Source organism: Orycteropus afer, unplaced genomic scaffold, assembly GCF_000298275.1.
Source record: "Orycteropus afer afer isolate SDZICR_OR568_19922 unplaced genomic scaffold, OryAfe1.0 scaffold00124, whole genome shotgun sequence".
NCBI classification, from domain to species: domain Eukaryota; kingdom Metazoa; phylum Chordata; class Mammalia; order Tubulidentata; family Orycteropodidae; genus Orycteropus; species Orycteropus afer.
Genome location: NW_006921711.1, coordinates 1,902,515 through 1,913,975, shown reverse-complemented (window position 1 = coordinate 1,913,975; position 11,461 = coordinate 1,902,515). Strand labels below are relative to the sequence as shown.

Below are 11,461 nucleotides of genomic sequence, written 5' to 3'. Positions count from 1 at the left end.
TTTGGCTTTGGTGGTTGGGGCATAAATTTGAATAATAGTCATACTAGCTGGTCTTCCTTGTAGGCATATGGATATTATCCTATCACTGACAGCATTGTACTTCAGGACAGATCTTGAAACATCCTATGTGATGATGAATGCCAGCCATTCCTCTTCAAACTGTCATTCCCGGCATAGAAGACCACATGATTGTCTGATTAAAAATGACCAAAACCAGTTCATTTCAGCTCACTAATGCCAAGGATATCAATCTTTATGCATTCCATTTCCTTTTTGACAACTTACAATTTTCCTAAATTCATACTTCGTACATTCCATGTTCCAATGATTAATGGATCACTGCAGCTGTTTCTCTTCAGTTTGGGTGGTGCCACATCAGCAAATGGAGGTCTCAAAAGCTTCACCTTATCCATGTAAGGCTTGGTTTACTCAGATGATGCAGCTCTTTCCCAGTCCTTTCTTGAGAGCCTTCTAACCTAACTGGACTATTCATAAAGTTGCGCAGTAATGTATCAAACAGTGTTTCTTTGCTCTTTGTAAGGTTAGCAGTCAAGTGCCTTAGGCATTATACTACCAGAGCTCCCAATGAGCAACTAGGAAAAAAAAAAAAAGTCTCACTGCCATTGAGTCGTTTCTGATAGTGACCCCAATTAGGTTTCCAAGGCTGTAAATCTTCAGAAATTAGATCACCCTGTCTTCCTTCTGCGGAGCAGCTGGTGGGTTTGAACCTCTCACCTTATGGTAAGCAGTCAAGGGCTTTATCCACTATAGCACCAAATCTCCAACAAATTTGAAAATCTACAACAAATGGACAGACTTCTAGAAACATACTACTTACCTAAAATAACAGAGACTGAGGTGGAAAAATTGAAAAACCCATAGCAAAAGAAGAAATTGATCAGGTCATAAAAAAAATTACCAACAAGAAAAAGCCGTAGCCCAGATGGTTTCACTGGAGAATTCTACTGAATGTTCAGAGAAGAACTGACATCGATCCCACTCAAACTATTCCAGAACATAGAAAAGGATGGAATCCTCCCAAATTAATTTTATAAAGAAAGTAAAACCTTGAAACCAAAACCAGGCAAAGATATCAGTAAAAAGGAAAACTATAGACCAATATCCCTTATGAATATAGACACAAAAATCTTCAACAAAATTCTAGCCAATAGACTCCAACAACATATCCAAAAATTCAAATATTATGACCAAGTGGGGTTCATACCAGGTATGCAAGGATGGTCCAACCTTAGAAAAACGATCAATGTCATCCATCACATAAATAAAACTAAGAACCACATGATCATATCAATCGATGCAGAAAAGGCATTTGATAAAATAAAACACCCATTCCTAATAAAAACTCTTAGCAAAACAGGAATACAAGGACAATTCCCCAACATAATAAGGTGCATATCTGGAAAAACAACAACCAACATTATTCTCAATGGAGAGAGACTGAAAGCCTCCCCCTTGCGAAGAGGACCAGACAAGGATGCCCGCTATCACCACTTCTATTCAACATTGTATTGGAAGTCCAAGCCAGGGCAAAACAGCAAGAAAGGGAAATCAAAGGCATCCAAATTGGTAAGGAAGAAGTTAAACTATCCCTGTTTGCTGATGATATGGTCCTGCACATAGAAAACACAAGAGACTCAGCAAAAAACTACTGGAACTAATTGAGAGATTTAGCATTGTGGTGGCATACAAAATCAACGTACAAAAATCAGCAAAGAGATTGTTGAAAAAGAAATAGGAAATTGATACCATTTACAATTTAAAAAATAATAATAACAGAAAAATATAATACCTGGGAATAAACTCACCTGTTGTTGTTGTTAGGTGCGGTCGAGTCATCTCTGACTCATAGCGACCCTATGCACAGCAGAACGAAACACCACCCAGTCGTACCCCAGCTCCATGATTCTTGCTACACTTGAGCCCATCGCCGCAGGCAGTGTCAATCCATCTATCTTGTTGAGGGCCTTCTCCGTTTTCACTGACCCTCCACCTTACCAAACATGACATCTTTCTCCAGGGAATGGTCCCTTCTGACAACATGACCAAAGTAGGTGAGATGAAGTCTGGACATTCCTGCTTCCAAGGAGCATTCTGGCTGCACTTCCTCCAGGACAGATTTGATAGTTCTTTTAGTAGTCCATGGTACTTTCAGCATTCTTCACCAGCACTACTTCTCAAAAGCATCAGTTCTCTTGTGGTCTTCTTTATTCATTATCCAGCTCTCACATGCATATGAGGCAATTGAAAATATCATGGCTTGTGTCAGGCACACCTTAGACTTCAGGAAGACATCTTTGCTCTTCAGCACTTGAAAGAGGTCCCTTGCAGCCAACTTGCCCAGTACTATACATCATCTGATGTCCTGACTGCTCCTTCCATTGGTGTTAATTGTAGAACCAAGCAATGTGAAGTCCTTGACAGCTTCAATCCTTTCTCCATTTATCATGATGCTGCTTATAGGTCCAGTTGTCAGAGTTTTTGTTTTCTATATATTGAGATGTAGTCTATACTACAGGCTGTATTCTTCAATCTTTATCAGTAAGTGCTTCAAGTCCTCCTCACTTTCAGCAAGCAAAGTTGTGTATCAGCATATCGCAAGTTGTTAATGAGCCTTTCTCCAATCCTGATGCAATGTCCTTCTTCATATAGTCCAGTTTCTCAGATTATTTGCTCACTATATAGATAGCATAGTGCCTAAGGCACTTGACTGCTAAGCAGAAGGCTGACGGTTCAAACCCACCAACCACTCCTCAGAAGGAAGGTTGAGCAATCTACTTCCATAGTGATACTGCCTTGGAAACCCAAGGAGGGGTCGCTATGAGTCGGGTCCGTAACATAACAACAACAACAACATATAGATTTATTAAGCGTGGTGAAAGGATACATCCCTGACACACTCCCTTCCCAATTTTAAACCATGCAGTATCCCCTTGTTCTGTTTGAACAACAGACTCCTTGTCTATGTATAGGTTCCTCATGAGTACAATTAAGTGTTCTGGAATTCCCATTCTTCTCAATGTTATACACAATTTGTTAAGATCCACACAAATGCTTTTGCATAGTCAATAAAACACAAGTAAACATCTTTCAGGTATTCTTTGCTTTTAGCTAAGATCCATCTGACATCAGCAATGATATTCCTCATTCCATGTCCTTTTCTGAAACCAGCTTGCACTTCTGGAAGTTCTCTGTCAATATACTGCTGCAACCGTTTTTGAATTATCTTTAGTAAGATTTTGCTTACATGCAATATTAATGATATTGTTCGATTATTTCCACATTCTGTGGGATCACCTTTCTTTGGAATGGGTACAAATATGAATCTCTTCCAGTCAGTTGACCAGGTAGCTCTCTACCAAATCTCCTGGCATAGCTAAGTGAGTGTCTCCAGTGGGGTATCTGTTTGTTGAAACATCTCAATGGGTATTCTGTCAATTCCTGGAGCCTTGTTCTTAGCCAATTTCTTCAGTGCAGCTTCGACTTCTGCTTTCAATACCATTGGTTCTTGATCATATGCCACCTCCTGAAATGGATGAAGATTATCTGGTTCTTTTTTGGTTAGTGACTCTGTGTATTCCTTCCATCTTCTTTTGATGCTTCCTGCATCATTCAATATTTTGCCCATAGAATCTTTCAGTATTGCAAAGTGAGGCTTAATTTTTTTTCCTCGGTTCTTTCAGCTTGAGAAATGCTGAGTGCATTCTTCCCTGTTGGTTTTCTATCTCCAGGTCTCTGCACATTTCATTATAGTACTTGGCTTTGCCTTGAGCTGCTCTTTGAAATTTGTTCAGCTCTTTTATCTTGTCATTTCTTCCATTTGCATTAGCTACTCTCCACTCAAAGGCAAATTTCAGTCTCTTGTGACATCCATTTTGGTCTTGTCTTCTAGCCTTTTTAATGACCTCTTGCTTTCTTCATGGATGATGTTCTTAATGTCATCCCACAATTCTTCTGGTTTCCGGTCATCGGTGTTCAATGCACCAAATATACTCTTTAGATGGTCTCTAAATTCAGGAGAGATATAGTTAAGGTCATATTTTGATTCTCATGGACCTATTTTAATTGTCTTCAACTTCAACTTGAACTTGCATATGAGCAGTTGATGGTCTGTTCCACAATCATCTCCTGGACTGGTTTTGGCTGAAGATATTGAGCTCTTCCATTGCTTCTTGCCACAGATGTAGTCAATCTGATTCCTGTGTACTCCATCTAGTGAAGTCCATGTGTATAGCCACCGTTTGTGTTGTTGAAAAAAGATATTTGCAATGAATTAGTCATAGGTCTTGCAAAATTCTATCAAGTGATCTCCAACATTATTTCTGTCACCAAGGCCAAATTGTCCAGCTACTGGTGAGTCTTCTTTGTTTCCAATTTTTGCATTCTAGTCACAGTGATAATTAACACATCTTGATTGCAAGTTTGTTCAATTTCAGACTGCATAAGTTCATAAAAATCTTGAATTTCCTCATCTTTGGCTTTGGTAGTTGGTGCATAAATTTGAATAAGAGTCATATTAACTGGTCTTCTTTGTAGGCATATGGATATTATCCTATCACGGACAGCATTATACTTCAGGACAGATCTTGAAACATCCTTTGTGATGATGAATGCCACGCCATCCCTTTTTAAATTGTCAATCCCAGCATAGTAGATCATATGTTTGTCTGATTCAAAATGGTCAAAATTGTCCATTTCAGCTCAATAATGCCTAGGATATCTATCTTACTGTGTTCCACCTCATTTTTGACAACTTTGAATTTTCCTAGATTCATACTTTGTACATTCCATGTTCCTATTATTAATGGATATTTGCAGCTGTTTCTCCTCAATTTGAGTTGTGCCATATCAGCAAATGGAGGTCTTTAAAGCTTTCCTTTATCCATTTCACTAAGGTTGGCTCTACTCTGATGATGCAGCTCTTTCCTAGTCATATTTTGAAAGCCTTCTGACCTAAGGGGCTTGTCCTCCTTCACTGTATTGGATAATGTTTCCAGGCTATTCATAAAGTTGCCCAGTAATGTGTCAGACAGTGCTCCTTTGCTATTCATAAGGTTTTCCCTGGCCAATTCTTTGAGAAGTGTGTGGCCTTTTCCTTGTTCCTAGTCTGTCTCTGTCTGTAAGCTGCATTGAAACCTGTGCACCATGTGCAACCCTGCCAGCACTTGAAACACTGGTGGCACAGCCTCAAGCCTCATAGCAACACACTAGCCACAATAGTAAGACAAACTGACAGACAAGTTTGTCTCACTTAGCTGTTTGAAACCTCTCTGCCTTCCCCTTACCTGGATTCCTGGCACTGCACTGCTCTGCTCTATAGTCCCCCTGGCTTCTCTTTCCCCCACTTTCCTGGTTGGTGGGTCCCTCCCTCCCCTTACCTGGATGCCTGGCTGCTGCTCTGCTCTGTTGTCACCTCTCGCTTCTCTTTCCCCTGCTTTCCTGGGGAAAGCTGTGTCTCACTAGGGACACAAGAAAACTGTACAAAGAAAACTACAAAACATTAGTCCAAGAAACCATAAGAGATCTATGTAAATGGAAGAACATACCATGCTCGTGGATAGGAAGATTGAACGTTGTGTAAATGTCAATACTATCCAAAGCAATCTATCTATTCAGTGCAATCCAAATCCTGATCCCATCAACATTCTTTAAGGATAGGGAAAAACCAATCACTAATTTTATATAGAAAGGAAAGAGACTTTGAATAAGCAAAGCACTATTGAAGAAGAACAAAGTATGAGGTCTCACACTCCCAGATCTCAAAACCTACTATACAGGCACAATAGTCAAAACAGTCTGGTATTGGTACAAGAGACACATAGACCAGTGGAACAGAATTGAGAACCCAGAAGTAGATCCATCGACCTACAGTCAGCTGATTTTTGGACAAAGGGCTGAAATCTGTTACACAGGTCTCTTTAACAAATGGTGCTGGGAAAACTGGATATCCATTTGCAGAAAAATGAAACAAGATTCATACCTCACAACATACACAAAAACTAACTCCAGATGGATCAAAGACTTATATGTGAAACCTAAAACTATAGGGTTCCTCAAGGAAAAAATAGGGGCAAATTTAAAAAACCAAACTTACTGCCATCAAGTCTATTTGACTCTTAGCGACCCATCCTTGGGTTTCTTAGGCAGTATCTCTACAGAAGGAGAGTGCCCAATCTTCCTTCCGAGGAGTGGCTGGTGGATTTGAGCCACCAGCTTTCTGGTTAGTAGTCAAATGACTTAGGCACGACACTACCAGACTCCTAGGGGCAAATTTAGGAGCTCTCATTTATGGCATAAATTGACTGTCAAGCATAACCCAAAATGCACAAACACCAGAAGATAAACTAGATGACTGGGACCTTCTAAAAATTAAATTTTTATATGTTTCAAAAGATCTCCAAAAGAGTCAAAAGAGAACCTACAGATTGGCAAAAAGTACTTGTCAATGACATATCTGTCAAGGAACTTATCTTTAAAATTTACAGGAAACTACAACACCTCAACCCTAAAAAGACAAACAATCTGATTAAAAAATGGGCAGAAGATATGAATAAACACTTCAACAAATAGGATATTCAAGCAGCCAACAAACACATGAAGAAATGTTCATGATCATTAGTCACTAGACACAAATCAAAACAACAATGAGATACCATCTCACCCCAGCACTAATAGCAAAGTTCAATAAGACAGAAAATAACAATGCTGGTGAGAATGTGGAAAGATTGGGACTCTCACACACTGCTGGTGGGACTGTCAAATAATACAACTACTGTGGAAAGCAGTACGGCAATTTCTTAAAAAACTGGAATTAGAGGAAGGTTGATACAGAAAGAATCTGTGACCATCATGAGAACATTAGGAAAAGGGACGACACTGAATTAATTATGCACATAAGATATAGATGACAGACGCTAATACCAACCAGTGTATCCATGATACTGCATTACCATCAACACCAAACACTAGGCTACAGATAAACACTAAACATCTGAGAATATCAGAAGGGGATCAATGAACAGGATTGTACTTTAGACCAAGGACAGATTCAGCTGAGGCTAATCTTGCACAGCTACCAGTGATACAAAATACCCACAATTTTTACAGAAGACAGACATAGAGTAATCCCTCACAGACAGCCAGACATTGTGAGAGAGAGATCCAATGGATCAACTAACTCAGGACCATAGTACTGGGGGACACCAGACTCAATAGGCACAACAAAATACATAAAAATCTGGTTTTCATCCTACATTGGTGAGTAGTGACTAGGGTCTTAAAAGCTTTCAAGCAGCCATCTAAGATGAAGCTAATGGTCTCCTATCATCAGAAGTGAAGAAGAGTGCAAAAAATCAAGGACATTTGGAAGAAATCAGCCCTAGAACATGGTGGACCTCAAGACCAGAAGAACTAGTCCCACCTACCAATGCCAACCACTCAGGAAAGGATCAAAACTGGACATCCTGGATAAAGTGGGAGGAAAAACATGGAGCAAAATCCAAAAACACAATAATGACCAGAATTACTGGTCAGATGGAGTCTGGCGAGACCCCCATTACTGGTCCTAGGATATATTCTGGGCCTGGAATAAAACTCACTCCCAGGGGCTGGCCCTCAGCCCAATAGTAAACAAGATGTACATGCAGACCACTCAATCCAGATTGACGCACCCACATACCCTATGGAGATGCATCCCTTGGAGCAACTGGCCACGGGGCACCAGAGGGGCAACATTCACACAGAGGAAATGAAGGACGCACAGGAGTGCATAACGATAAGGGGCATGGGGAGCGGTTACTGGGCACAGAGGGGAGGAGACTGAGTTAGGGTTGGGGATGGTAAATGGGGAGTGAAACAAAATGTAAATAAAATGTTGAATGTAAAACAAACTCTGCTCAGTAAACTTGCACCTGAAGCACAATAAAATGCATAAACAAACAAACAAACAAATAAATATAGTGCTAAAAAAAATGGAATTAGAAATACCATTTGATCCAGGAATCCCATTACTAGGTATATATCCTAAAGAAGTGAGAGCCACAGTAAGAACAGATACATGCACACCCATGCTCATTGCAGCTCATTGCAGCAAAAAGATGGAAACAACCTAGGTGCCCATCAACAGAAGAATGGATAACCAAACTATGGTACATACATACAATGGAATGCTATGCAGCACTAAAGAATAATGTAGAATTAATGAAACATTGCGTAAGTGGATGAACTTAGAGGACATTATGCTGAGTGAAATAAGTCAATCATAGATGGACAAATATTGTATTAGTTTATTATCTTAAAAAGTCAAGGAGAGAAGACAGTCATGTGGAGATGGAGGCAATGACTGGAATTTTGCTGCCACAAGCCAAAGAACACCTGGAGCTACCAGAAGTGGGGAGTGGCAAGGGAAGATCTTCCCTTGGAACATTTGGAGAGGACACAGTCCTATTGACATGTTGACTTCAAACTTCTAACCTCCAAAACTAGCATACTATTCTTCAGTCAACCAACATGGAAGCAATTCTGGACACTTTAAATTTTGGAGGAAAATTTCTATATTTCTTTTTGAATCTTTGGTTTATAAGATAATTCCCAAGAGAAAAAAGAGTGTTGCTGGAGAAACTGTACTTATAACGGGAGCTGGAAGTGGACTTGGGAAACAATTAGCCATAAAATTTGCTGGTCTTGGAGCCATTTTAGTCCTATGGGACATTAATGAAGAAGGCAGTCTGAAAACAAGTAGACTAGTGAAGGAAAATGGTAGTATAAAAGTATTTGCCTACACGTAACTGTAGCAACAGGCAAGAGGTCTACAGTGTTGCTAAGCAGGTTATAAAAGAAGTTGTGATGGTACCACCCTCATTAACAATGCCGGAATCATGACAGGAAAACAATTCCTTGATATTCCAGATAATAGGGTAGAAAAGTCATTTCTTTTAAATGCTTTGTCTCATTTCTGGACTTATAAGGCCTTCCTTCCTGCCATAACTGCAGCTAACCATGGTCACTTGGTGTGTATTTCAAGTGCAGCAGGACTATGTGGCACTAATAGACTGTCAGATTATTCTGCAAGTAAGTTCACAGCCTGTGGTATTGCAGAATCTTTGAACTAAGTTTGCAAAGGAAAAGTGAAGCTAAAACTACCATCATTAACCCATATTTCATGAAAACTACAATGTTTGAGGGTTGTATAACCAAGTACCCATTTCTATTACCTTTATTGGATGTGGAGTTTGTGGCCCAAAAGATGGTAAAAGCTATTTTAGAGGAAGAACTTTACATAACATTTCCCAAATATTTGTATATTCTATAATATTCTACATTACAAGCTCTGGTAGCATAGTGCCTAAGGCACTTGACTGCTAACCAGAAGGCTGGTGGTTCAAACCCACCAGCCACTCCTTGGAAGGAAGTTGGGGCAATCTACTTCCATAGTGATATCGCCTCAGAAACCCAAGGAGGGGTCACTATGAGTCAGGTCCAACTCAAGGGCACATAATAACAACAACAACAACAGAGCATGAAACTATTGCCATCTACAAAAATGTTGCCTGTCTTTGCACAGTACCTTGGAATGGACACATGCACTGGTGCATCAGAAGAGAGAAAGACAACAAAGGAAATTCAGACTGAAACAGAGGAAATACCAAAAGCTCAATACTCAAGTGTGGTGATGCAATAAACACAAAGTATTATAAAGATAAACTAAGTAGAATTTCTCCCAGTGCTGTTTAATGCCCTCAGTCTCAAGACTCACAGGGCTTCCACAAGTGACAGGATGCAGCTTACAAACTGATTTTTGTACAGGCATTCAAATTGTCTATCTAATTTTGACTATTTTTTCATTTTGTAAATAAGAACATTACAGCCTTTCCACTGAATTCAGCGAACATATTTATAAAAATAAATGAAAGACAATTGACCCTAATTTAATGTTAATTAGACAATATAATAGAAAAGGTTTAATCATAACTAACCACTTTGTAAATCACTGTTTTAAGCTGATAATTTTTCAACATGAGATTTAAGACTACATATTAGTTTTATAGTTAAAAAATAATAATTACTTCATGAATTAAAGTTGTATTTGTACTGCCAAAAAAAAAAAAAAAAAAAAAGTCAAGAAATGACTTATGTATGGAAGGAAAATTTCCTTGTTGGTTACCAGAGATGAAAGGGGAGGAAACAATGCAAAAATTAAAAAAAAATGAAATGGAATGTGTAAAGATCAATATCCTAGGCATTAATGAGCAGAAATGGATTGGTTTTGGCTATTTTGAATCAGACAACCATATGATCTACCATGCCAGGAATGACAAATTAAAGAGGAAAGATGTGGCAATTATTATCACAAAGAATGTTTCAAAATGTATCCTGAAGTACAGTGCTGTCAGTGATAGGATATATCCATACACCTACAAGGAAGACCAATTAATATTACTATTATCAAATTTATGCACTAACCACCAAAGTCAAAGATGAGGAAATTCAAGATTTTTACCAACTTCTGCAGTCTGATGTTGACTAAACATGCAATGAAGACATGTTGATTATTACTGATGATTGGAATGAAAAAGTTAGAAACAAAGAGAAATCAGCAATAGTTGGAAAATGGCCTTGGTGATAGAAATGACACTGGAGATCACATGACACAATTTTGCAAGACCAGTCACTTCATTGCAAATACTTTTTCAACAACATAAACTGCAGCTATACACATGGACTTCACCAGATGGAGTACATAAGAATCAGATTGACTATATCTGTGCAAGGAGGCGATGGAGAAGCTCAATATCTTCAGCCAGAACAAATCCAAGAACTGACTGTGGACCAGACCATCAACTGCTCATATGCAAGTTCAAGTTAAAACTGAAGACAATAACAAATAAGTCCATGAGAGCCAAAATATGACCTTAATTATATCCCATCTGAATTTACAGAACATGTGAAGATAGATTTGACACATTGAATGCCAATGACCAAAAACCAGATGAATTGTGGAATGATATCAAGAACATCATCCATGAGGAAAAATTAAAAAAAGAAGAAAGGAAGAAAAGACAAAAATGGATGTCAGAAGAGACTCTGAAACTTGCTCTTGAATGGAGAGTAGCTAAAGCAAATGGAAAAAAATGACAAGAAAAAGAGCTGAACAGATTTCAGAGAGCTGCTTGAGAAGGCCAAGTCAATTATTATAATGAAATGTACAAAGACCTGGAGTTAAAAAAAAGCAAAAGGGAAGAACACACTCAGCATTTCTCAAGCTGAAAGAACTGAAGAAGAAATTCAAGTCTCAAGTTGCAATGTTGAAAGATTCTATGGGCAAAATATTTTTTTTTTTTTAATTTTATTTGGATTTGGGTGAAGATTTACAGAGTAAATTCACTTTTCATACAGCAGTTCATATATACTTTGTCTCATGTCATTGACCAAAATTTACAATGCA

The 11,461-nt window shown here is 38.7% G+C and overlaps 1 pseudogene; it reads left to right on the top strand.

Moving 5' to 3' along the window:
• Positions 1 to 8,526: 8,526 nt before the first annotated feature.
• LOC103200004 lies at positions 8,527 to 9,697 on the top strand (annotated as a pseudogene).
• Positions 9,698 to 11,461: the final 1,764 nt, after the last annotated feature.